This window comes from Molothrus aeneus, chromosome 2 (genome assembly GCF_037042795.1).
Source record: "Molothrus aeneus isolate 106 chromosome 2, BPBGC_Maene_1.0, whole genome shotgun sequence".
NCBI lineage: Eukaryota > Metazoa > Chordata > Aves > Passeriformes > Icteridae > Molothrus > Molothrus aeneus.
The window spans coordinates 47,744,350-47,770,357 of record NC_089647.1 but is presented as its reverse complement, the minus strand read 5'-3'; the positions used below and the strand labels follow the sequence as shown (position 1 = coordinate 47,770,357).

The window sequence follows — 26,008 nt, the reverse complement described above, 5'->3', positions numbered from 1 at the left end:
TGCCACAGTGACCTGGAAGCAGAAGATAAAGGACAGTGCCAGTGGGGAGAATGTGCAATTGATGTGCCCAGCAAAAACCCACTTTCTTCAGAGCAGGAAAAGTTTGCTTTTCAGGAGAAAACTGTACAATGTGAAAGTGCTCATGGTCTATGCAGACATCTCATTTTTATTTAAGAATGGGTGAAGTGCTTATGAAACGAGACAAATAAAAAGTCTGAGAAATTTCTGTTTTCTCCATCCAGAGAACAAATACATCAGGTTGTTCCACAGTGACCTGTCAAGACTAAATTTAAAAGCGAAGAAGAGGACAGTTCAGGCTCTGTACCCATTGCAGCTTGCTCTCTGTGTTCCCACTTCCATCTACAGCAGGATCTTCACCACTGCCATCTCCCCATCCTTGGAAAAAGGGGCTGAGAGAAATATTACTCACAGACTTCAGATGAGACAATTAATCCACCCACTGTCTGCTGTGACTTATAACAGCAACTTGCATTTTCCAAAGAGATTTTGGCATGGAGGAGCCTGAATGTAATTGTTAATGTGTGGAAGTCTCATGTAAATGAGCCTGTTTGAAAACATGTAGCTAGAAAGCCATGAAGGACTTCAAGATCCACCTCCACTGCACCAAGTGAAGGTGGTCTGCAGAGCCCAAGGTGCCCCCAGGGCTAGAATCAGCATAGCCAGGTTGATCAAAGCCTGGCTGAACAAGCTTTGCTCTTTTGCTGCCATGTAACCCAGTGCCAATGCAGATATACACCCCTTCCCACCCCCCCAGCACCCCTGCATGGCACTGCACAGCAGCACATGGTGGTTCCAGCTGGAAACAGCTGCTGTGGCTGTGGTGGGGACACATCTGCAAGTGCCCACATTCCCCATCTATGCTGGGACCTCGGTCACTCCTCACTTCTCTGAGATGACCTCAGGATCTGTTTCACAGGAGCTGGTAGGACCCAAGGGGGCAGGTGGGACCCCAAAATAGCTTTAAATTCACTGGGGAGGGTGGGAAGGCAGCTGAGAGAATGAGCAGTGGTGAGACCAGGCACTGGAATCTGAAGGTAGAGGTAGCAGTTTATTAATGAAGAGGCTTGTTTAAGTGTCTAGGTAATGTGGCAGTGTTATTGCTTCTTATTACTGCTTTCAGCACAGAGTGCATATACAACATGGTATTGTGAAATCTTGAAATCTTTGTACACAAATACAGTTAGGAGAAGAAAAAAAGAAAAACTTGGCCATATTTCTGAATATACTCACTTCTGAAAATAATATCACAGCCAGAACAGGCCTGCGATATTCAACTCTCATGCACAAATCCTCATACCTGGCTTAATAATCATAATGAACTATGAGGGAAAGGTAAATAGTCTTCATTCCACATCTCTGAGGATAATAGTAAGAAGGAAGAGATTTCAAACATTGGTAATGACTTGTAGAGCAGCACATTGCTTAAAACATTGACTATGAGCCAAGAAATACCCCTCAAGGCTGCAATCAAAAACAGTTTTTGGCTCTGTGCTGTGAACAGAAACTTTATTTGATCAACAGAGTTATTGCAACAGACTTGCTGTTGAGAGCCTGGAAGCTCATCTCTAATGTGGCACCCCCTCACTAAGGCTAAAGCTCCTGCACAGGAAAGCTCTGGGCTCATGAAATGCAGCTCTGGCTCACAGCTTCAAGTTAATTGTGATGACCACTGAGGAGAGTTGATGCTTCTCCGCTGCCTGGCACAGAAGTCTGTGTAACTTTTCATGGGGAAATAAGAGATATCTGAGACTGGCAAAAATACTCCTCTCTGTTTTTGCAAGTAGCTGTTGATTCAGGAGAATGAAAGCAGCTGAACTGTTTTTTGTGAAGAGCTTCAGCCTATTGCCCTCAGCAGCAGCACAAATACCAGAGCAATCTCTGACCTATAGGCCTTGCCAGGCTAAGAAGAAAACAGATGTGGATTAGCCCCCTCCTGGCCAGAAAAAACACCCACCTGCCAGAGAATATTGGCAGGCAAAAAAGGAAGGAACTGAAAATTAATTTTTAATAGAGTTTCTCAGAAAGTGGCAGACCTTCTCAATGTATTTCAGACTCTCTTTTTTTTGAAATGCAAAGTAGACATTTCAGTTAAAATCTGGAAAACTGAAGGTCTATTACTCCTATAAACATCTGCCATCAGAAATGGGTTTCCTGCTGGCATCACTAAGGAAAAAAAAGAGAGTTCTGAGAAGACGGGGGGTTGTTAATATCAGAAAGTAATTTTCAACAAGAAACAACAAGCTATAAAAAATATAGCTGAAAAAAAATATATATACTGACTGCTCCTGAATACCACACACTCAACCCCATCTAACTAATTGTTCAGGGACCTATGGATAATTGGCATCTCCATGCTGATGGTTTGGTGATCTGGCAAAAGAGAACCTTCCCCAACCATGGGAATAAAGATTTTTAAAAATTTAGAGGCTCCTGTTCAGCAAAAAGAAACCAGTAGTGCACAGAGACCTCAGCCTGTGTCAGAGACACAAGAAGTCCCATGCAAATCAGACATGAGCTGCCCGAGTTCCTTGGGAGAGAAGGAATTTCAGACTAGCATGCCACAGGAGAGAGCCTAGAGAAGCAACTAGGTGCTCACACAGGCCATGATCAAGGAGACCAGAATACCAAAAAACTAAAAAAGCTATAAATAAATATATTTTGGGGATATGAGGTATGCTGACTAGCATCCAAACACTGGCACAGCTTGCCAAGAAAAGTGGATGTCCATCACTGGAAATGTTAAAAGGCAGGTCGGCTGATCCAGCTGAACAATGTCCCTGCCCACAGCAGTGGGGGTGGACCAGATGATCTTTGAAGGTCTTTTCCAACCCAAACAAAGTTATCAATTTTATGATTTCTTACTTCAGCACAGAAAGCCTAAAACTTCCTGGTTCTGACAGTCTGAATTGCCATTAAAAGCAATGTGTTTTTTCAAAATATTTTTTTTTAAACAGAAGAACACCAACATCACATTTTTTTCCCCAAAGAATGGGGCAACTCAAAGAGTTTTCAATGAGTTTTAGAGATTGTGACTTTCTTATTCAAATCCAGGCATTATGAAAAGAGAGGATGATGAATTGTTATGTTCAAAGATTTACCTTTCCAACAAGAAGGAAGATAGAGTGGCAAAGTACAGAAGAAGGGAAACATTGGGAAAGAGGAAAAGCAAGCATGTGTCCAGTGCTGCCTTCAAGCTTTATGTTTGACAGAAAAAAAACAAGACTCCCATAGAAAAATAAAATGTTTTTCTGTATGGGGGAGATTATAGGACTGTTACACCTGATTCCTGCTTCAAAAAACATGCAGTGTCTCCATTGCTTGGCGATGGCTGCAGGTAGAAGCATCCACAGCAATTTAACACCAGTGAGCCCAGCAGAAAGAGTGGAGGGGACACCACTGCTGCAGGAACAACTTTGTAAGCAGTTAAAGCCCATAAGGAAAGGTAGTACCTACTACTGTGAACAAAAAGCTCATTTGTAATTAAAAGCAAATCCCAAGAAGAATGTTGCATCAGTTAGAAGCACACATGGATTTGGGGCAAATTGGGGAGATCTCTAAGGTTGACACTTATGTCTTCTGCCTCAATACACCCAGAGAGGTGTCTAAACACAATCCTGTGCCATGTGCTCTAGATGGCCCTGCTTGAGCAGGGAGTTGGACCAGATGCCCCACTGGGGTCCCTTCCAGCCTGACACATCCCATGATTCTGTGGTTCTCAGGAATTAACGCTGAGGGAAGACACAGGCATTTCACACGCCCACTGCTGCCTTGACAGGGTGCTGAGGAGCAACAGTGGAGCACTGGTTCCTTCTTGTGCCTCTGTGTAATCATGGACCTGTGTCTGGACTCCAGGTTCATAAATAGGACACCTCAGGTCAGGTGCTGGCCTGGTCCCTGGCCAACTCCAGCAGCAGAGCCCTGTGGAGGTATCTCAGAGGCTTGCTCAAAGGCAGTCACGGATGCAGAGGCTCCCCCCATTATTTACAGGAACTACTGAGACCTGAGAAGTGACTGCTGGGTTGACGTGGCCCAGTGCATTGCACACTGGTCACAGGGAGACACCACGAGCAGGGCCATGGTTATTTCTACCCCATCAGGAAAAGGGCGTCCCCATGCTTTCCCAACACAGGATCTGCATGACCCCTTGATCCCCCAGAGCTCCTGCCTGCCAAGGAGGGAAAGGGGCCTGAGGGCAACACTGTGGCTCCCTAGCATGGGTAACATTTGATGGTTCAGGAGACCTGGGAACAGAAAGCAGGCTGGAAGCAAACAGCCCCATCCCATCCAGCCATGCAACATGACTCAACAGATCCACACAGGCAGGGCTGTGCAGGCTGTGAGCGAAAACCAAACACAGAGTGTGCAGCAGGCTGGCAAGCTGGGCCTTTTTCTTTTTTTTTTCTTTTTTTTTTTTTTTTTTTTTTTTTGTGGAGTCTTATCCTTCTCTTGTATTTAAGCAGCACTTCCAAAAGGAAGAAAAGAAAGGCTGGAAGAAAATACTGACTTGCCATGGGGTGGGGGCCTCTCACCAAGATCTGCAGTGCAGCTAAGAGGGATTTTGCCTGTTTTCCTAAAAATGTATACAACTGGTGGCTTTGCTGGGATGGAGAGAAGGAGCCACACATGCAGGGAGAAGGCTGAGATCGGCAGGATACCCTGTGGCCGACGGAAGCTCCTCAGCTTGTGTATCTTGCCAGGGTAGAGAATTGCTTTGACAAGTTAAACGGGCTTCTACAGCAGCTATGAATTTGATCCTGTAAAAAACAAGTATCAACAACTTAATCACATGCCTGGGTCACATGGAAGCAAGGACAACACGCAGTAGCAAATGTTGACTTTTTTTCTTTTTTTTTTTTTTTTTTGAGTGTGTTTGTTTTTTAACATAAAGTGGGAGTGAGGAGTGAAATTTGGGTGGGGCTTTCTACTATTCACTGGGAGGAAATAGAAAGTGTTTGCAACAGCTCCTGCTTTGTTTTGCTCTCCCGCAAGAGCACGAGGCTCTCTCCAGGCTCTGCCAGGCTGGTAATGCCGCAGTTTTTCCAGGACTCCCAGCTTGTTCTGCAGCCCAGAGGAGCCCTCACGCTGTCTCACTGGGACTCATCGACGAGCCGGGCTGCCGTGGGCTAAGGGCAGGAGCTTTGGCCGAGTGCCTGGCACAGCCGTGAGCCGCTGGCAGCAGCGCTTGGCAGCGCTGTCTTTGGAAAAAGATGACGGTATCCAGAGTGGGCGATGTCAGGATCGCGGCCCGGGGAGGAAGGCCGTGCAGGGCAGCCGGGAGCCTGAGTCACGGCGGTGCCGCGGGCCTGCCTGCAGCGCTGCAGGGGAGCTCCGGCCCTGCCTGCAGCCCGGAGCACAGGCCTGGCGAGGCGGCACGCAGCTAACAGGGCTCCCATCGAGACCTGCCTCTTCCCAGCAGAGCTGAGAAAGAAATGCTGGCTGGCACCGTGTGCCGCAGGCAGCCCGCCCTGGGGACAGGCCTCTCACCCGCAGCTCGGTCAGACCCCAGCGATCGCCGCCTGGCCAGATTTTGTTGGTCACTGCGGGGTATATATTTTTTTTTTTCTAAAGACACATGTCCAGATCATCGTGTCTGCAAGCGTCTCAAAGTGAAACACTTTGTTCTAACGCACAGAAACCTCTGGGTTTCATACTGTTCTGTCTCCACCTCCCTTCAGAGACCCGAGAGACTCAAATCAACCAACAAACCTTTTTTTTTTTTCTTACAGTTTTCAAATGAAAGCCCTGTTTTTTCCTTACCTACTTCTGTCGTGCAGTATCTAGTTACAGATCTACAGGTCTCGCACTTGTGGTTGTTTTCCAACAATCCTGTTCGCCTTGGGCATAGATTTTTGCAATGGGCCAGAGTCACAGCAGGTCGATCAATGCCTGCTCCATCCACCACAGGGAGTGCCACAAACCAGCCCTCCCAAAGCTTTGCTCTCTTACACCATGAAGGGTTTATATAGGTGCAGCTATTTCAGCAAGGCTTTACTGATGGCTCTCGTGTGCACACATGTAAAACAGCCCAGGTGTGCCTACCTGAAGCTGGGAGGGCTGCGTGGAGCCAGGCTTCTGCCGCCTTCTCACACTGCGACTCACACAGCTCAGCCAGAACCAGCTGTGGGGCACGCTTCGCTCAGTTCTTTCCTTTTAACTCCTCTGGTACAATTAAAGCAGCACAGACTCAAATGTGGCTGTAGTGATGCTGCTGTAAACATACAGGAAGGGAAACTAGATTTAACAGAGCATGACCCTTCATACTTGCATAACTCTTCACACTCGTACTTCTACTAGCATCAATCTCCTTGTGAAAATGTAAATTATATCCCCAGCTGAAAGTCCTGCACAGGCACTGTGGGCAGATAAGACCCATGTGCTACTCAGTGGGAACAGTTTGTGTCTTGCAAAGTATCCTTCTGGTTTAGAGGAGCCAGAAATATAAAGGTGAATATTTGCTTTTCTGTTAAAAATAGCTTGTTCTAAGGAATGTCTTTTTCAACCATGAGAGAATACAACATGGAAGGGATACAGGACCTAATAACCCACCTGGAAATACTTTGTATGGAAAAGCAGTTTAGCCAGTTTGGGGATTGAGCCAAAGAATTATCAGACAGGCCTTGCTTGATATGATTTGGGTTTGTGGCAGCTGTTACAGCCCAGCAGGATTTCCCAAAGCTGAGGTGCTTTTAAGCTGCCCGTGTATGTGCCTGGCCCTTTCTGCAGTCCTGGCTTTTGGCCAAAGTGATTTCTGTTTGTGAGGGAGTGAACAAGTGAGGATCATTACAACTTGGAAGGAGCTCAGTTCTTTCTGAGAGCTATGGAGACACAGAATGGGACAAAACAAGTATAGAAATGTACCACAAAGTGGGAGCTGATAAGGAAATGGCATGCTCCTGCAAATTTCAGCTGTTTAGGACATGGTTTGCAGGCTGTGGGACAGCTCTTATGCAGAAGTAGGAGAACCTGGATGCAGGAGAATAAGAGGTTTCCAGTAGGATTTATGTGTATCTCCCACTCTGAGGCAATTGCACATTAGCAGATCTATACTCTGAGCATGAAGGGGTGGCTTCTCCACAGCTGTGATTCTGCTTCTCATCCTTCATGGTGATGAGTGACCGTACGCTCATACACACCACAGGAGCAGCAGCACAGTGTTAAAATTGTGAATTTTCAGAAGTCAACAGGAGAGCCTCTACTGCACTCTCTTCAGGAAAGCAGTTCAATGAAAAGGTAAAGATGGGACACTGTAACTTTCCTTGTCCCCCCAGGTATTTTTTCAAGGTACAAAAGAGCTTCTAATGAAACTATCCTACGCCTGAAGGACAGAACAAATGAACTCTGACATCCATAAAGCACCCCAGGTAGCATTTCCAAATGAAAATTTATGGGTGTTTTAGGAATCTTGGGGTGAGAGAAAAGAGAGGAAGAAAGAACAAAGTTAAGTTCCATGGAAAGCTGCTATTCTTCATTGAATCTAAAATAGAACTTCTTGGAAGTTTACCAACCAGGCATTTTTGTGTGGAAAACACTAACTGTGCAGATTGGGCACTGTCCAAGTTAAAATACACACCAGTACTGGATGGGAATAATGTTAGGGGTCTAGATGTGTTGACTCTGAAATACCTGCCAAAGAGTCCCTGCTATGGCAAGACTTGGGACCTCACAGCAGCTGTTATTTTTCTACAGCACGTTATAGGTCTGGCTTTGGGTCTGCAACTGTGCATCCTCAGGATTTCAGGGAGGTGTCAGTGAGTTCTGGAGTGTAGCTTGTGCTTTACACTCAGTGCAGATCCAGTCAGTTGACTAACTGGAGTCCCGGGAGTTTGCTTGGTTTTCCTTTTCTTAGTTTGACACCTGCATTTGGAGAGGTGACTTATGCCCAGCACTGCACTTGCAGCAAGGGAGTGGGAGGGAAGGGATGTTGGAGTGTGGTTTTTCAGGACTACATTTTTTCAGGACAGGTTTTTCAGTAAAAAGACTGTTTTGTTCAATCCAGGTGTCTTTTTTAAAAGACTAAATCCATGTCTAGCATGAATCAAGGCACAGAAGGAGCAGAAAACAAGTTGGGAAACTGGACATTCCCTGGAGTGTGATGGAACTTGCTCGAATTCAAGGATTTTTACATTGATATGTACTAGGGCTTGTGTTTCACACAATATTGATGCTTGACATGAGTCTGGGCATTGGATGAGGACAGGGAATGGAAGCACAGTTTTCAGCTTGGGAGGTTTCCTCCTCCCACTGAAAAGACCCAGACTTAACCTTGCTGTACCAATTATCTCATGCATGGTAAGGAGAATTTTGAGGTTTTTTCCTAGCCCTCTTCAAATTCTTTCTTCCATGCTTGCCATGATAGTATTGGAGCACCCACCTTTTCCATCTGCTTCTCTGCAAACACCTGGCCATGCAATTACTCTGTGCTTCACCTTGTGCTGAATGTGACGCTGTTCTTGGTGAGTCAAAGCCATTGAGGCATCAAGATGATTTGACTTGTGCCTAGGAGAAACATGGTGCTGAAACTCTTCCTTGGTTCTGCACCATGGGGAAACCCTTTATCCAAATGGATTTGTGTTTCCCTGCCCCAGCTGTCCCCAGTCTCGCATCATCGCCCTTAGATGTACAAACTACATGTACCTCAGCAAGCAAGGCTTTGCCCGCCAGGGCTGCTCTGAGAATACCTAATTTTTTCACTGTAGTTTGGAAGGAGAAGCCTGTGTTCATATTCTTGCCTGAGGCACAGCACAGCTCTTGAGCAGGACTTGTATTTCTGGTTTCTTTACAATACCAACTTTATCAGCCAGACGAAAGCTGAACTCCAGTTTTTCCAAAGACAGTCACAACAAGCTTGGCTAGAGCCTTGTGCCAGTTAGGTGGGACTACACAGAACTCAGCCACTTGGTTCAAGCAGTCTCTCTCTCATAAAAACATAGAGCACCTCAGTATCCTCTTGCTTCCCTACTTTCATGCTCCAGTTGCTCAGAAATGGGGCAGGATGCAGTAGAGCCAGTGTATGTATGTCTGAATATGTACCTGTGTATGAAAGGTGTGATCTTGCTTTTGGATAGTGTAAAGCTTGCATTCTTGCTGGTGGGGACTTCCAAAGGGGAGAGAGAAAGCACAGCAGAGCTGATCCCACATCTCTGATGGGGCAGGAGAACTGTTAAGAGTTACATTCTTAGCAGATCAAAGCTGTATTCCCTGGTGGAAGCCAAGTGAAAGCTTATGTGCCTGTTTGGCAGCCTGTCATTTAGATAGGGATAAGCTCGAGACTAACACAGAAGCTAATGAGAGAGAGGAGACGGGGAATGTATTGAAAAATGCCCTGAGAAGAGAGGCAGATGACACAGAGGAGCCAAGCTTGTCTCTCTGTCCAAGTACTGAAGTACTCGAGCTTGCGGGGACAAGGGAGTCATGCGATCTGTGCTGGAGCACAGGCACCTCTCCTGCAGAGAGGGCAGATGCTGCACTAGGTCAGGATGTCTCCTGGAGAGGAGCTGAGTGTTGGGAGGTTTTCAAGGAGCAGTACAACCCTTAGCTCTGAGAGGCAGGGTCTGGCATGAAAGTGTGAACAGACTGGGGTTTTAGTTGCTCTGGAAGAGCTAGAACATAGCAGCTGAGCAGAAAAGTTAAACTAAGTGTTTTTTATCCACGGAGAAAGTATTGGAAGGTAGTGGCTGACCCTTGGGAATAGGTTAAGTGAGCCAGAGAGCAGCAGTGATAAGAGGGTGGAGGTGTTATTGATGAACTCCCTCAAGGCTGGGCATGTGCTCCCTAGTGTCTGTGTGTCTAAGCTTGAGGAACTGATTCTCTCTTCTTTTTTTTTTTTTTTTTAGGCTGGCAACTTATGGTAGTGTAAGCAGATATGTCTCAATGTTGTGGTGATGGCAAAGGAGTTTTTTGAGAAATGGGGAGTAGGAAAGGTTTGTGAAGTTGCTGTGCATTTCGGAGGTGTGAGGATAAGTAAGAGGCAGCTGGGAACAGGTGGTATGGTTTTGGGATCCCTGAGTGGGTAAAAGGTTGGGAAGACATTAGTAGGGTCTTAAAACATTCTTGGCAGGTAGCTCTGGGTGAAGGAAGCATCTGTACAAGGTGGTCTTGCAACACCTCTGCAGGGGCCGAGATGACCAAGCAACCTGAGCTTGGTGTGAGGCAAGGCATAACAGGGTAGTGGGCAGATGGTCTGGCACGTGCCTACACAACCCCCAAACCAGCCAACTCTGTACACCTCAAGGGACTTACTGTAACTTGAAGGAGGATTATTTACTAAGACCACCTTTTTTTTTTTTTTATTTTGAAAGAAAAATCAGTGCTTCATCAAAAGACAGTGTAAAGCAATGAAAAAAATAAAGTCACAGTGCCAGGAAGTACAGACCAAATTCACATCCCATGAGAACTAACCTGCTTGTAGCTTTGCTTCAAAAAATATTAATCCATTTATTGCCCATTAAAAATTCCCTTTGTCTCTTCTCAGTTGTGGTGCATGCTTGAGATCTTAAAGATGGCACTGTCAGTCCTTAAAGCAATATTTGACATCAATTTACTCATTAACTTTCAAATGCAGGACACTGAAAACCTTTTCCTAAGGGCATCTTTGTGTTCTGTTTGAGAGAGTTACTGTTGTTTTCCCACCTCCCCTGAAGGGTTGTTTACAATACCATCTCTCCCTTTTAATCCTCTTTTCCTTTCATGTCTAACAAACAGTGTTAAACAGAACATGGAGGGAAAAGCAGATCTCACACATTATAATTATCTATAGTTAACTGAAGAAATCCTTCACATTTAGAGGTCTCATTTTGTAAATTAATACTCAAGAAGCTTTTTCCTATGTTTTTCCATACAAAAACTCTGTTCTTTCAAGCTTGAGGTTTGCATGTATAGTAAGTCAGATAAAGGGTTTCTGAGTTGATGTGCACTCTGTGCAGAGACTGAGCTGCCACAAACAGGATTTTCCTTATGAGATCCTCTGCAAGGGATGTCTTGAGATGTACACACAAGAATGTGGGCAGTACCAAGATGTTAAGCTATGACAGAAAACATTACATTTCAAAACTGGCTGCTGTTTCTGCTGGTTATTTTTAGAGTTTCCCTTAATTTCTCTAGCTCTTTTTGCCCTGTATCCGAGCACTTTAAGACTGTGAATATATTTAGAGTAACAATTTTTCTGTGGGGAGGTGTGGGACTCCACATTACACAGATCTGAGAGGCTATCGTTTGATGAGCACTTCTTTCAGCAGCAGCACCAACATAAGCATCCCCTGATTTCCCCTCTCCCACCACTCACTCACCCCTCAGCTGTGCCAGTTTCTGTGCTGTGTGGGAAACATATCACAGAACACATCCAGGTTAAAAATAGCTGGAAAAGAGAGAGAGAAAGAGAGAGAGAAATGAATTCCAGAACCTGGACTAATATGCTATATGTACATCCAAAGCCGATACAACAGAACCTTTTTAGCTCAGATTCCATCTGTCTGTCCAGCTCCATCAATAATTTGTACCTGATTTCACACAGGACTGAAAGGTAGAAATTTCAACAGCTACTGATTTCCTCTCCAAATTTTGTGCAAACTGCAGTGAGAGGGCCAGGGACCTCAGCTAAAGAAATGCAGCCAGCAGTCACCTGGCTATGTGCATGCTGGCTGGCCATGGATGCGTTAGCTGATCAGCCAGCATATATGGAACTGACTGCAGCCCAGGAAAGGGTCTTGGAGCATATAATGAGGGAAGAGTGGAGCTCATTGCAGCCATTTTATTTTAGGAGGAGAGGAGAGAAGGGAGGTGAGTATGAAGCAGTGGTCAGAGACCCTCAGGAAACCAAGAGCCATTAGTTCCACTGCTCACGAAGCGATTTGTTTCAAAAAGGCCTGAAATTCTATAAAATAAGGCCTATTCTGCACGTGAGCCTGTAAATCAAGTGAGCCTGTAAATCATACAATTTGGGAGGAAGCTGAGAGCTCAGCCTCACATTCCTGTTTAGACTTCAGCAACCACTTCTGCTTTTAGCACTCTGAACACCAGTGGAAACCACGGATACTGATTTCTTTCCCGTACTCAAATGTCATTTAAAGCCCTTGTTTCTCCTGAATAACTCTTTTAAGCACTTGCTTCATTTTTGTTCCTACCTGCCTCCTTTCCAATTTACTACAGCTTGCCAAGAGCTTTGCTCCATTCTCTTCTTTTGTATCCTTCATGCTTCCCCTCCAATGGATGACCTCAAATTTGGTACAGGGCGGTACACAGAATATTCAGTGAATTGTATCTGAGAATGATGAGAATTTTGGTGCAAACAAAAGTTGGCTCTTCCTACCCACCCCTTCTGAGGGAAAAGAGACCTTGGGTCTCCTCACTGCTTCTCCTGATCTGCAGAGAGGACTGGGATGGGAGCCACAGGGTGGAACAATAGCCATGAGACACCCTATGAGCCATGGCTGTAGTCCATGGTCAGAAAAGGCTCTTTATGATCCTGTCCTGAGGTGTTTTTTCAGCCTCTGGTTGCATGTGCAGGATGCAAGTGGAGCTGTGTGGCTGCTCGTAGGGGACTGTGTCTGTCTTGGAAGCACACACTGTCTTTGGCAGGGGAGCTTTCATTGGATAGAAACCGGTTCTATTCCTACCATTTGTGCTCTTCCTCAGCAGGAGAAATTATCATTGCCATGGGCAGGTCTTGGGTTTCTCCAGGTGGGAAACTGGAGGTTTTGGGCAGTTGGGGATTTTCCTGGTGTGGGAAGTCCCTGGGTGACAATAATCCAGTGTATTGGGCTGTGTGCTATCCCTGCTGCAGACACCCAGGAACATTATTGGGAGTTGCACCCATTGTGATCTGTTTGCAGATACTCCAGTCTCACCACATGTCTGAGAAGGCTCCCAGGGAATCTGCCTGTGTTAATTCCCTTGTCATTGCATACCTCTGGGTCTGCTCCAGTCTGCACACTGGGAGAGCTGCTGGAGGTCAGCTCAGCTCCTGCAAGAGAAGCGTCTTCATAGGCTTTCCTAGCACTGATTCCACTTCTGGAACTAGTTCCTTTAGGGAATTTTCTTTTCCCAAAGGGAAGAATGTAGCCATTTTGCAAGGTACCACGGGGGATCTGTAAAAGAGATCTAAAGCAGAAGCCAGAGCTGCCTTGCTGGAAGGGAATGCTAGAAGGTCCCATCTTCTCTCCTCACCAGACACAGGAGCAGGGGAGGTGCTGGTGAATCTTTACCAACATGGAGCAGCCTCATGCAGAGTGGAGTGGCCCTTACCGTGAGTGATGTTAGGATCTTGCTTTATTCTTGGGTAACTACAGATTTTGGGGAAGTGGTGGCAGGGGAGAGTGATCAGAAAGCTGGCAGAAATTGTGTAATTGGTGTATCAAAGGTCTTTTTACTCTCCTCAAGTCACATTTTAACAGTATCCATTTTATTCTATGTGTCAGTAAACAACAAAATTGTTACTGATAAAACTTGCCTTAAGCAACAAGACACATGTGAACAATAAAGCACTAAGAGCCACATTTTCAGAAGTGTGTGTGCAGAAATGTCTATTGTACAATGTATAAGCAGCATGTGGTCTGGATGTGGCAAGCAGCAACGGGAGAGGAAAAGGGGAACAGATGGAACCTGTACTTGAGTGACAAGAGCGGACGTAGGCTCAGATCAAATTTTGTACTGTGCAGAGGCTGAGCTTTTGAAAAGCCTTAAATAACAACCACATTTTAAGGAGGACTGCACTAATGGGGCATGCAGATAAGCACACCAAATGGTGCAACTGCAGAGCACACAGCATTGCAGACAGTGATATATACAGAGCGTATGAAAAGTTTGCTCTGACACGCCAGCCATGCATACAATCAAAGGTGTGCACATTTTAGAAACATCAGCCTCCCTGAAACCTCAATGACTTAGCAATAAAACATCAGGAAATGATAAGTCAGGGTCAAAAAGGTCTGAGAATTCCACACAGCTGAAATAAAGATTGAGCAAGAAGAATTAGCATCAAGAAATCAGATTCAGATGTTTAAAGCTGGTTGTCTGAACCAAGTTAATATAATGCACCATGTGTCACTTCAAAACGCTCGGATCGTGCAGCTGGGAAGCCCTTCCCATGATTGTGAAATGCAGCAGTTCACTGTATCTGAGAAGGCTGGGATGGACGTGTCTGCCTGGACATGAGCAGGCTATAAATGATGAATTGGGATTACAGCCTTTAATATCCCAGTCCAGTTTTACCAGTTCCCCAAACCACTAGCACAGAAAACAAGCAAGGCCTTATGAAGATTCTACCTTCACATATTCTGGACTTGCTTTCTGTCTCCATTCTTCTCCCCATGGACTAAAAATCCTCATGCTCTTTTTTTCAAATGTGAAGCACTGATGATCCACACCCCTTGCTCTCTTACTTTCATCCTATTTAAAAGAATCCCTATTCAGCTACCCAGTCTTTTCCAGGAAAATTATCCTCTTTCTGTCCATTCTACCAAGTCTAGAGTTCACAGCTCTAGAAAATCATGTTTTTAATCTGTCAGTACTGTGGGACAATCACATTTTCACTCATCCTCACACTTACATAGAAGGAAGCCCTTACCTGTATGAAAGCAGACCAGCACAACAACCACCTATGTGGGACACTGTAAGTTTTGCAAAACTTGCACAATTTCACTGCTAATTTTTTTAGTCTCAGTTGGATTCATATCAGCTTACAGATACACATGTATTGGGTATGCTCCTTCAGCCTAGCAAAGTAATCCAAGAATCCAGCACTGCTCACTGGAAATCCACACCTTGCAGGAAATGAGGATTCCATAGGTATGAGGATTTTGCAGAATGGCAACTTGTTTGTTTTGTGGATTTGTGAAATTTTATAGCTGGTGGGAGTGGCTCTTTCCTAGAAAAAGGTCACACACTCATCAGTCCTTGGGTGAGAAACTGATTAACTGGAGATCAGAATAAATTCTCTACTCTTCCATGCACTGTTTGTGCTGACCAGTTCTGGACTGGGTGATGGTGTACGCACAGAAATATTTGACAATACAGGTATTGGGCTCTCATAGATCGTTTCTCCTGTTCTATTCACATGCATTTTCATGGCAGCTGGACGTGCATTATACAGCTATGGGCTAAAACTCTCTGGTACAATTCTAGTGAAGCCAAAGACAAATGTGACACATTTATGTTGTGAGCAAAACGGACCAGGGGGTGTTCTCTCCCCCATCATCAAGTGGCACAGCAGAGCTTTTATACACGGCAAGCTCCTCTCCCACAGCCACCTCCAAACAAAATAGGGTGGCCAGCCTAAAGAACAACATCTCAGGGAGGGCTCACAGGCAACAGGCAGAGCTCTGCCAAGGGATGCTGGAACCTGGGCCCTCTCCTGGGGCAGATACAACCAAGACAAAGACATTTCTTTCATCTCCAGCACTTGCTGATCTCAGAAGACTCTGTGTAAAACTCAGCATCTTCTGTCACTTGAAGCTGAAGTGCACAGCCTAAGTTTTACACCTAGGCTATGGGAAGTTAGTTGGGGTTTGCTCTGTTGCTGACAGCTTGAAATTTCCATTTACAGCTCCTTCCTGTTTCCTTTTCAGACATGCATCATACAAACCCAGAGAGGCTGCACAAATGTACCAAAACGGTGAGAAGAGAGGACAATCCTTACCACAATGAAGTTTTTAGTATGCCTAGTCAACACTGAAGCAGCAGAAGCAGACCTGGGCAGGCACTTCCCATACCCACATCCTGCAGATACATACCTTGGTGCTGATGGCTACCTGAAGTACACATCCACAGCTCCCATCCCACTTGGGATGCCACATGGCATCCTCAGACATCAAAACTTAGGTACTGGGGCTTTTTTTATTTTATTTTATTTTTTTAATTATTTTTTAAATTTAGAACTTGCACCACTGCTGCTGCCTCATAGACAGTTGGGTCATTCACTGCCAGTTGTGAAAGGGACAGTGTGCATGCTGAGGAGGCATACATCCCATGTGTCCCCAGCATGGGATGGGACCTCTAGGAGGGATCGCTTGGAGAGATATACATATATATACCAGACACATCCCTGACTTCATATGTGGGCCACTGTGGGATCTCAGCACATTGTTCCCGATGTCCAGAGATGCCAGGAGAACCCTTGGGGGTCTCGAAAATCCTGGAATCTTGCCAGGAGTGTTTGGTGGCTTGATTTTGATCCATCCACAGAAATAACAAGAGTTTGAGGACAAGAGAATCACTTTAGAGTGAAGGGTGTAAAAAGGACACATTTAGAGGGTGAAATATAGACTTTAAGGTTTTTGGTACAGGGGGGTTATGGAGACAAGATGGAGGGATCAGGGCGTGTCTCGTCCTTCTTCTTTCTTCTTCTTGTCCTCCATCTCCTGTGGTGATGTTGGCACTTGGGGATTGGTTTATGGTGAAGGTGCACTTGCTAACATGGGTGAAAAGCATTGGAAAATAAAGGTAAATATTATGTACGTAGATATTAGTATAAAAGGACATGACCGCCCCGTGGGTGGTCAGAGAGTGCCTGTGACTGCTTGCAGATCAGACCTCTGTTGGGCAGACAGAAAATTTTGTAGATAAGAAATAATAAACAACCTGAAGATCGAAAAGCTGAAGAGTCCAGACTCGTCCTTTAAAACGCGTGCCACCCAAGAACCACTCTACCCGTGTCGGGGCAGAGACAGACAGCCGAACCCGACAGGCCACATGGGAAGGCAGGACTTGCTGCCTGGAGCCCATACTTGCCCACAAGCCCTCCAGTCCTGAGATCCCCTGGCCACATGGCACTTCAGTAGGGATCTCCTAGCCATACAGCACCTCACCATGCCTGGCAGGGAGAGCTGATGGAGCCCATGGCACTGCCCCACCTTGCTGCAGCTATGCACAAGAGCTTTGGCTGGCTCCAGTGTCACTTTGCCTCACCCCATCAGCACAGAGAGTGAGAGGTACCAGCCACATTGTGGGGAGCAGATGACATATCTAAAACAAGGGAGGAATTTTAGCCCCCTTTGCTTTCCCTTTGCCCCACCCATATTGCACCTGCCATTAGAATGACCAAAATTATCCAGTGACATCATTCATCATCCATAGAAAAGCACAAACCACGCAAATTCCTCATGGAAATTTCCTGAGGAAAGAGGCTTTCTAGGCTCTCAATGCCTAGAAAAACTCCTTGACCAGTTACTTCTCTCCCAGACATTTTATCAGGAACTGAAGCTCATTGAATCAATGATTCACTCCCCACTAAGCACTGGCTGACTGCATTTTGCGTGCCTTGGGATAAGAATCATGTTATTCTTTGCTTGGATCCAGGACACCTCTGATATGTGCTAGAATATCTCTGGCATGTTACAATTAAGATTATTTCAAATTTCATGGGGGAGGCATTTTCATGCACTGCCTTTTTTTATAGGGGACTTCAGCAGGGTCCACCCAAACTACCAGATCAACAACACAAAGAAATCAAAAAAGTGCCCTAGCATGGTGCTTTCCTTGCCTATGTTTGTATAAAGCTTGTTTACAGCCAGCAGGCCAGGATAAAAAGGTCATTTATAGTATGTGCTGTGGCAATGCTCGCCTGAATTTTAGGAGTCAGCAACTTTGATAAACTCTTGACGCAGCTTGCAGACACAGTTAAGAATGTCTTTTCCGCCTACTGCAGGAAGCTGGTCAGTGTATCAAAGATCAAAGTTGCTCACACCAAAGCAAGAAGGTTACATACAAGCAAAAAAGTAACTACAAATGCTCAGGTTTGGATGCAGGATTTGCATGTATTAGTCTCTAAATTTGACCATAAACCACTTGAAGCAATTAAAAAAACCCCAAACACTTGCTGCAGCATCACCCAGATTACTTACAGGCTAATCCTCCTGTTGCAGGGATAACAAGATGTTATCAAGATGTTTGATATGACTTTGGGGAGATAAGTTTATTGAAAACCATATTAGAGACTTATTTAGAGAATGTAATGACCTTAAGTGGCTGTTCTTTAAAAGGGCTAACAAAAGAGAATGTGACCTGAAATGGGCATATATTGCAGGGAAGTCACTTCCCTCTGCTACACATACAGCATCTGCAGAACAGGCAAGTATTTATCAGGAACTGAAGCTCATTGAATCAGTTAATTGTTTCAAAAAAAACCCAAACCAAAAACGATCCCTGAGAGATGGATTTTTTTTAATATATCTCAAAAAATCAGAAAGATAGTCAGGACCTTTTCAGAAGTTGTTCCTGAAATAAGTGTCCCTGGAATAAAACACAGCTAGGAATGACTTTTGAGAAACTTTTGGTCAGCTCTAGCAGTTTGAAAGCAAACCTGAGAGCTGCTGCAGTCACTGCTGCAGGACTGCACTGGGAAGAAAGACCGGCAGGGGAATTCAAGCTAGCATGTCTGCCCTCTCTTCTTCTCTCTTCTCTGCTCCACTGCAGAATAAGAAATCAGAGAAAAGTCTGATTTTTAAATTTTATTGGTGGCTGTAGTGGGCTCTTGCACACAAACAGGATTCAGGATCATTTTGGGTCGATTTCCTTTCAATTCTGCATCCCTGCTCTGTTCTGGTTTACTATTCTGCAGCTCCCTGTACAAACAGGATCTTTCCTCAACAATGTTCTGCCACATCATCTTCCTTCCTTTGTATACAGGCTGCTCCTGCCCGTTACATACCATGCGGCTTCCTAAGGCACCTCATTTCTCAATGCTAGCAAAAACAGGAACCAAAAGCAAAGCAGCAATAAACGCTAAATTCTCACCGCAGTTAAAAATGAAATCTAGAAAGTTTCCGATTCAAGATGACTTTGCTGTTAACGGACTATTTTCTTAGTTTAGTGCTCTGCAGTGGATGTGCAAATGAGGTGCTTGTAGTATTTATCAGATTCAAATGCCACTCCAGCAAGGTTTGCAACACTGACCCATGCTTTTCCTCCTTTTTTATTGGTGTTGAAAAGTGAACCCAGCTGAGCAGAGTACGCATTGCTTCACTGTTCACCTCTTTTCTGCCATCTTGTAAGGCTTTGCTGTCTGATTTTTGCTCTGGGAAGGTTCAATAGCCTGTGTACAGGGACAAGAGAAAGCCACAGGCCGCAGTACATATTGCACAAATGCTGTTATTATTCTGAGGCCTGAAGAAACAAGGAAGGAAGCTTGAGGCTGGTGGTTTGGCAGGTGTGAGGCCTTTTTCACACAGACATCTGTTTCAAGTGGTAGCTCTGGGCTCGGGGATGAGCAGGGAACGTCTGTCGCTCCCAACCCTTCTCTGTGTCACAGCACAAGGGGCTTTTGGCTCCTGATGTCAGCTCTTTGCTCAAGAGAGCAAGACTCTGCTTCAAGACTCTGCTTTCTTGTATTTGTGGGACAGGGCTGCAGAGTGAGGTGATTCTTCCCTGCAAACTGCCTGAGACAGAGATGCTGCTGCTGCTGCTGCCATGCCAGCATGCACAAAATGGATGGGGTTAGAGTACAAAATAGGTGAACAGCAACATGTGCATAAGCTCAACATGCCCAACAAGCTCCACACGAGCACCTGATGAAAACCGTTTGGATGCTACCACATACCCCTCATCAAAGTGAGTTTTTCTAATCCCACTACATTATTTCTAGTGTTTTGGGCAACCCTACTAGTGATCCCATTACAGTTTTGAAAAGACTGCTTCATTTGGCAGCACATTACAGCACAATCTCTGTGGTGCTTTGCACCATATTTGAAGGAATTCATTAGTGTTTGATGGTTAATTATCTATGCAATTATATCTGGGATTCCACCTTAGAAATCATTTATAAAGAAACTGCAGTTTTTAGGGCTGGATTCTGCTCTACTAAACACACGTGTAGGGAGGAAAAAAAGGGTTTGCATAATGTCCTCCTCAGCAGGGATTCTTTGGGACAAGTTAGTTTTGAGCCACATTGTTATTTTAAATGACAATAAGTTCTTTCTCCTGTAGTTCATGGTCAGCTTTAATGAACATTTAGCAACTTAATTATCTTTAAGACTGCTACTCCTCTATTACAGATTGCTGACATTGGTCAGAGAATTTAGAAGTTGCTGGGGGAAGGGCAGATATGCAGAAAAGCAGAGACTGAGATATATGTATACTGCTGCCCTCATTTCCATAAGAAATCAAGCTGAAGCAATTTCAAGGTGAGGGACTGTGGTTAATCCCTCCCAACACACTCATTAATACATCTCATAACAAGTCTCCTTGTCCACTGACAAGGAGAGTCAATCAAGCACCACTTTAGTCTGGGCAGGAGAAAGGCTACAGTTTCATAGGGGCTGCTGGGTTTTATGGCTTCTTCAGAGGTTTTAAGCTGTGCTGATGTACCTTCATTCAGAACTGAGCAAGGGGTAGGTGAAATGATGGGAGAACTCAGCTGCTGTCTTTGCTTCATGTTGCAAATAACAGAGTAAAATCTGCTGATGTCAACACCAGAATGGGCAAAATCCTGGCAAAATGAAAGGCTAGGTAGCATTTTGATATTCTTGAAAAGGGAGGCAGAATTGCTGATGTTAAGCATCCTTTTGCCATGCCTAACATGATCTCTAGGATCACCATGTCATCTGTGGTGGTCACGTGTGAGGAGCACCACTGAAGCACTCGTAGAAATCGAATAAACTTCAGAGTTGGACTGCAAGAAAAAAATTATTTTGTCCTGAGGATTAAAAGAAAAATAATGAAAGCAAGCCACACACAAGGAAGCCTGATGTTCCAGCTTTGGTATTATATATTTTTTTCTTTTTCCTATCTGACAAATATCAGCATGACAGCAAACAGAACCCTCCTAGTTCTCACGGCGGCACAGCTTAACTGTGCTGGTAAGTGGTGAATTGGCTTCTTGCTCTAGCATGCCCCTAAATAGTACCATTAACATGTGGTTATAGTCAGAGAGCACATTTGGTAGGAAATGACACCTTGTTACTTCCCAGATTATCTGCTCTCTATGGGGTAAATATTTTAAACATCGTGCCGGGTTTTAGCAGCAACATCCCTATTAAAGTAAATGGGATCTGAGTGGGGGTAAATCTAAGCACGCAGTGCCGGGACAGTACACCTATAAATCTTCTGTGCCTTACGCTCTGTGCTTTATTCGCTGACAAAGGACAAGTGTTTGCTGCCTTTGGAAGGTTCCTAAAGCACAAAGGGAGGGTGTGTGCTCGGCATTACTTCCTGTACTCTGGCTGCTGCTACAGCACGACAGCCCGAAGCAGGAAGGACACCGGGATTCCGCAGCTCCGCAGCGCAGGCTGCAGCCACGCCAGCGGGAGGAATGTGGCTTTCAAGGGCCAAGGAGCGCAGTTCACTCTGGGCTGCAGTTTCACGGTGGTAAAGTTAGTTTTGAAACAGCATCTACCTTTAAGCAAGGAAGTATTTTAGGCAACAGATACCTTACAGGCATCTTCAAGCTTACTGAGTATGTATTAAGCAATTTTGGTGTAAATTTTGTCTTCTGCTCGTATCAATCCCATCACAGTAGTGATGATAAGTGCCCCAGATTATGTAACAGCAAAGGTTGGGAAAGGCCCTTTCCTTAGGGTAGCTACCTTAAAACAAATAACTGGAGTTTGGAAAAAAGAGCCTGCTCTCTCCAGTAGGCATCTTTTCATGGTTTAATACGATAAATGTAGCCTACATGTGCACGGTATGTCTGGCAGCGTTCTTTGTTACTTCACTAGATGGCGTGTGGTGGTGCCTGGCGGGGGGGGAGGGAAGGGAGAAGAATTAATTCAGTGTGTAACTGGGTGCACCGCACTCCTGCCTCTGATGTGCCTTTAACAATGTAGATCTATGAGTAAATGTTTCAAGACTGAGAATTGAATTTCCAGCTGAAACTTTTGCCAGAAGAGTGCCCTTAAATCAGCAGTGGGGCAGGACCGGTGGAAAAGATGTTTGTTAGACCAACGTATTTCCTAGGCAAAACATGCTTTCAGAGACATAAGTTCTTCAAATCTAAAACAGGCCTGAAGAAGAGCTTATGTGTCTGCTTACTACAACATGGTCAGCTGGTAGACCTAATCTCTTTCTATAAATTCTGTTATGGTTATAGCCTCACACCATCACTGCTGCTACACTGCTGTAAAAACATCGAAAACTTTGTGTGGTTCTTCAAAAGGCAAGCCATAAGGTTAATTTGTGCTCTCACTTTCCCTGGTGTATACCCTGGCATAGCTGTCCTCTTTTGTTCTTCTATTAACTATTTATGCCTCCCACTTTGCAAAAGAACAAGACCCAGCTCTGCCCTGAGGCACTTCCTCTAGTGGGATGACACAAAATCACCCTGGAAGGGCACTCACAGTGCACGTGCAGTGAGAATCTGCAGTTTTCTTGCTTGGGAAAATAGCCATTAAATCTTCAAGGCCTCAGACATGAATCACGGAAGTGGCTGGATCCATGAGGGATGTTCCAGGCTCCCTAACACAAACACTGACAGTGAAGCTCTCCACAGAGAGGTTTCTTGGTGAGCACGCCCGCTCTCTCGGCAGCACAGGGGCTGTGCGGTTTCACAACTGGCCTAAGCTGACCTACAGCTGGGCTCCAGCCAAAAGGCAGCTCTGCCCTTCTGCTGACTCTTGTGCTCCTTTGGCTGTAGGGTCTGTGGTGCCAGGGGCTGATTGGTCTCAGTACAATCCTCCCCTCCTGTTTTTTTTCTTTTTTGGTAGGGTTAATTTTCAGTTGGCTCAGTTTGCTGAATTGGCCGACTGCTTGGGTGGACACTGGAGCTGGCACAAGGAGATGGCCAGGGATGCTGAGCTGGAAAGTGCAAGTCTGGCCTTTCTGCCACCATAGGGCTGAGCTCCCAGGAGTCAGAGGGCTGTGCACCAAACCACAGAGCTTCTGCAGTGCCCACAAACCGCCCCAAATGCCCGTGGGAGGAGGGCAGGGCAGGCCACTGCCTTACCATGGGATGGATGCAAACATTCCTCTGCTCCTTTGAACACAGAGAAAAGGGCTTTAAAAACCATCTGTTAAAGAATGGTGCCATGAGGAAAACACATCTGATATATGTGCAAGTGTGGGGTTTTCCTGTGGTATTTAGGCCTGAGGTGTTTACGGTTTTACCATCCAGCTATGCACCCAAGCTGCAAATGTGTTCAGTGCAACCCATGCGCTAGATTTAACACCTGCTGCACCATGGCTATAGCTACAACAGCAGCTTATACCCTGGCTGAATCAGCCACATCATGGTCAACACTCTCCCCAAAGAACAAAATTTTGTCCAAAATCAAGTGTCTGTCTTTGTTGGTTATGGCATGTTGCCGATGGGAGAGTGTATTTGGTAGGTGCCTGGCCTGGGGGGAGAGTGTGTGGTGAAAGGCCAGTGCTGCAGCTGTGTGAGGTACTGTGCAGAAAAGCACCTAGTGCTCACACTGACTAGGCAAAACAGGGGCAAACACTGGCAACCAGCTGAACTAGAGGCCCCTCAGCATTCCCTGAAGAGAAAACTTATTCTTCCCTTGTCTGTCAGGTTTGTGTGGCCCCTGTAAAATGAAGCTACAGAGTAAGACAAGTTCTGCCAGGATTAAGCCACTCCAGCCTCTCCATTAACCTTCCCCTGAAGCAAAAGAGGTTTAAGATGTTAATGGAAGAGGAAAACCAGGGTCATTGGATGGTTTATAATCTGTTCTCTAGGAGAGGCAAGTCGCTATGCAGCTTTCTTCTGTATTTCCATGAAATGCTCCTCCTGTTTTAGATCAGCTCATTCAGCTACCTCAGCCTCAAAGTGTAGTTGTCTTAGCTAACTCATTTGGTTCACATTTCCCCATGCCACCACTCCAATCTAGTAAATTGAAACATCTGGATGAACCCAGGAAAAAAACTGCAAGAGATGTCCTTACTTTATTCCAAATAGTCTATGCTTTGAAAATCACAGTACATGCAACATTTCTCTGCACATAGCCATCAGTATTCTTAGCTTAGGCTCTTGGTTTAGGGTCCCACTCTGCTATTCCTCCACTCCATCCCCATAATCTCCCAGGGTTTAAACCTGTCTTACTGTCAGTATATTGTGTTTGAATTACAGAATTGCTCATATATGTCTCTCCCTCTAGTAAACTTACAGCAAAGAGTAAAGAAAGAACTGTTTGGGCTATAGAGAAATGCTGCCAACTACTGTAACAGGAAAACATTACAGCTCCCTTTTGCCCCAAAAATAACATTTTCTTGCTATGGGTAAATAGCTATTTCAGTTCTTCTGGGAGCAGTAATCCTGTCCCTCCTTTTCTCCAAAAGCAGCGTGCAGTCCTCCATCCCATAGAGAAGCTCATTTCCACAAGGCATGTTCAGACAGCATCAGCATCTGCCTAGGAGTGGGGTTAGTAGAGATGAGAACAGTGGCAGAGAGGGATGCTCCAAGGGAAGTGGCTTATGCACATGACAGAAGATAAAAAAGCATTCCTCACCAGAACAGCACTCAAAGTGCTTCATCTGCCTGAGAAGGGCTCTTCCTGGGTTTCTTCCCCCTCTGTTCCATACCCTGGAACCTATAATTCTGAAAGTGAGTCAGTGTCTAGAGAGATGCCAATGGCTTGTGTTTCATGCAGTGCCATCTCAATTCTGTACCTTGAGGCAAGTCCCCTTGCCTCTGCCATATTCTTGCCCAGGTTCAATGCATCTTCAGTGCTCAGGAAGGTGAGAGGGCCATGAACTGTGTGTTCAGAGCATCTAGTGGGCAACTGTTCACTATGAGTAGCGGGGATTTCCAAGTACAAAATAAAATAACTGTAAACCAAGGAAAGTAATGACATTTGTCAAACTCAGCTATACCACAAAGAGCAGATAAACAGATACCAAAATCCACCTGTTAGTCTGGTTTTAGTTTGTAAGAGTTTTTCCCCAAGGACCTCTTTCCTCACCAAAATGCACAGGTCTTTCTCTTCCTCATGTTGTCAACCCATTGTAACTTCCAAGCAGCTACTCAGGTTCCATTAGTATTGATCTAATTCAAGGCGAACACAAAATTTGGCTTTACTCTGCTTCCTGCCCCATTGTTCACCAGTGAAGGGTTGGCTGAGATAACACCTGAGAAACAATGCTGGTGCTTAGAGCAAAAAATCAGGACAAGTGAATCCGATCCCAGCTCTGCCACCAACGAGACAAGTCCATGTCCCTTTTGTTTTAACTTTTCCTATCTGTAATGGGAGTAATACTGATATCTCTTACAGCAGAGGCACAACTGCTTGTTTGCAGAACACTTTGAGATGGTGTAGCTTGGTGGGATCTCAACAAGGGTACAAAGTGCTACTGGTGTTTTTTAGGTGTCTGAAGTGTGTCTCAAACTAACCTTGATCTAACACTTCATACATCTGATCCCCTTTCACACCTCTACTATAAAACGAGGTATGATTTGGGTGAATTGTTTATTAAATATGTAACTAAAATTGAAAGACTTGTAAGAGTCAGCTTGTTTTTTAATCACTGTGTATTGCAGATTTGAGCTCACCTGAGAAAAGCAAATATATGGCCACAAGAAGAGTTTACTGAGGATGTCCTAATCCTTGTATAGTATGCATCATGTTAATCAATGTAGCCCAGATCTTTAGGGTTTCTGAAGGCCAGGAAGCTGTGTAAGATCTTTTGATCCTGACAACAGCATGAACAAGTGGGTTACATAACTGACAAAGCTAGTCACATCTTGGTAGGCATAAAAGCATTTATTTTCTTGTCACCTAGCAATATGACAATGGATTATACCTGCTTCCTTGCAATCCTTGCTGCAATATGTGCCTTGTCTGTGGATGCTCATCCAGCAACAAAGGGTGTACTGCGGAAGGGCACATGGCTCTGGATTCCTACCATAAGGCCCTGACTCTGGGGCTGCAGATTGTCCTGTCAAACACAAAATCATTTAAGGTATACCCACCTCCCTTCATAGCCTAAGCGGTTCCTTCCCATGTTTAGCTGAACCCAACCTCCATCATGCTCCTTCTCCTCTGCACCACTTCAGTGAAGTGACAGGATCTCCAGCACAAAGCAGCTCAGGCCTGGGATGGGTGCATTTGCAAAGATCCTCAGCACTGTC

At 45.1% G+C, this 26,008-nt stretch overlaps 1 long non-coding RNA gene across 1 annotated transcript in view; it reads right to left on the bottom strand.

Annotated features, from left to right (window-relative positions):
- Nucleotides 1-1,050: 1,050 nt before the first annotated feature.
- LOC136553392 (uncharacterized) overlaps nt 1,051-26,008 on the bottom strand; it is a 40,613-nt gene continuing 15,655 nt past the window's right edge. The window contains exons 2-4 of the long non-coding RNA XR_010783148.1: nt 11,307-11,374; nt 6,061-6,229; nt 1,051-4,775 (exon numbers count right to left, since the gene is read on the bottom strand). This is a non-coding gene — a long non-coding RNA (uncharacterized lncRNA). The remainder of the gene's footprint in view (nt 4,776-6,060; nt 6,230-11,306; nt 11,375-26,008) is intronic.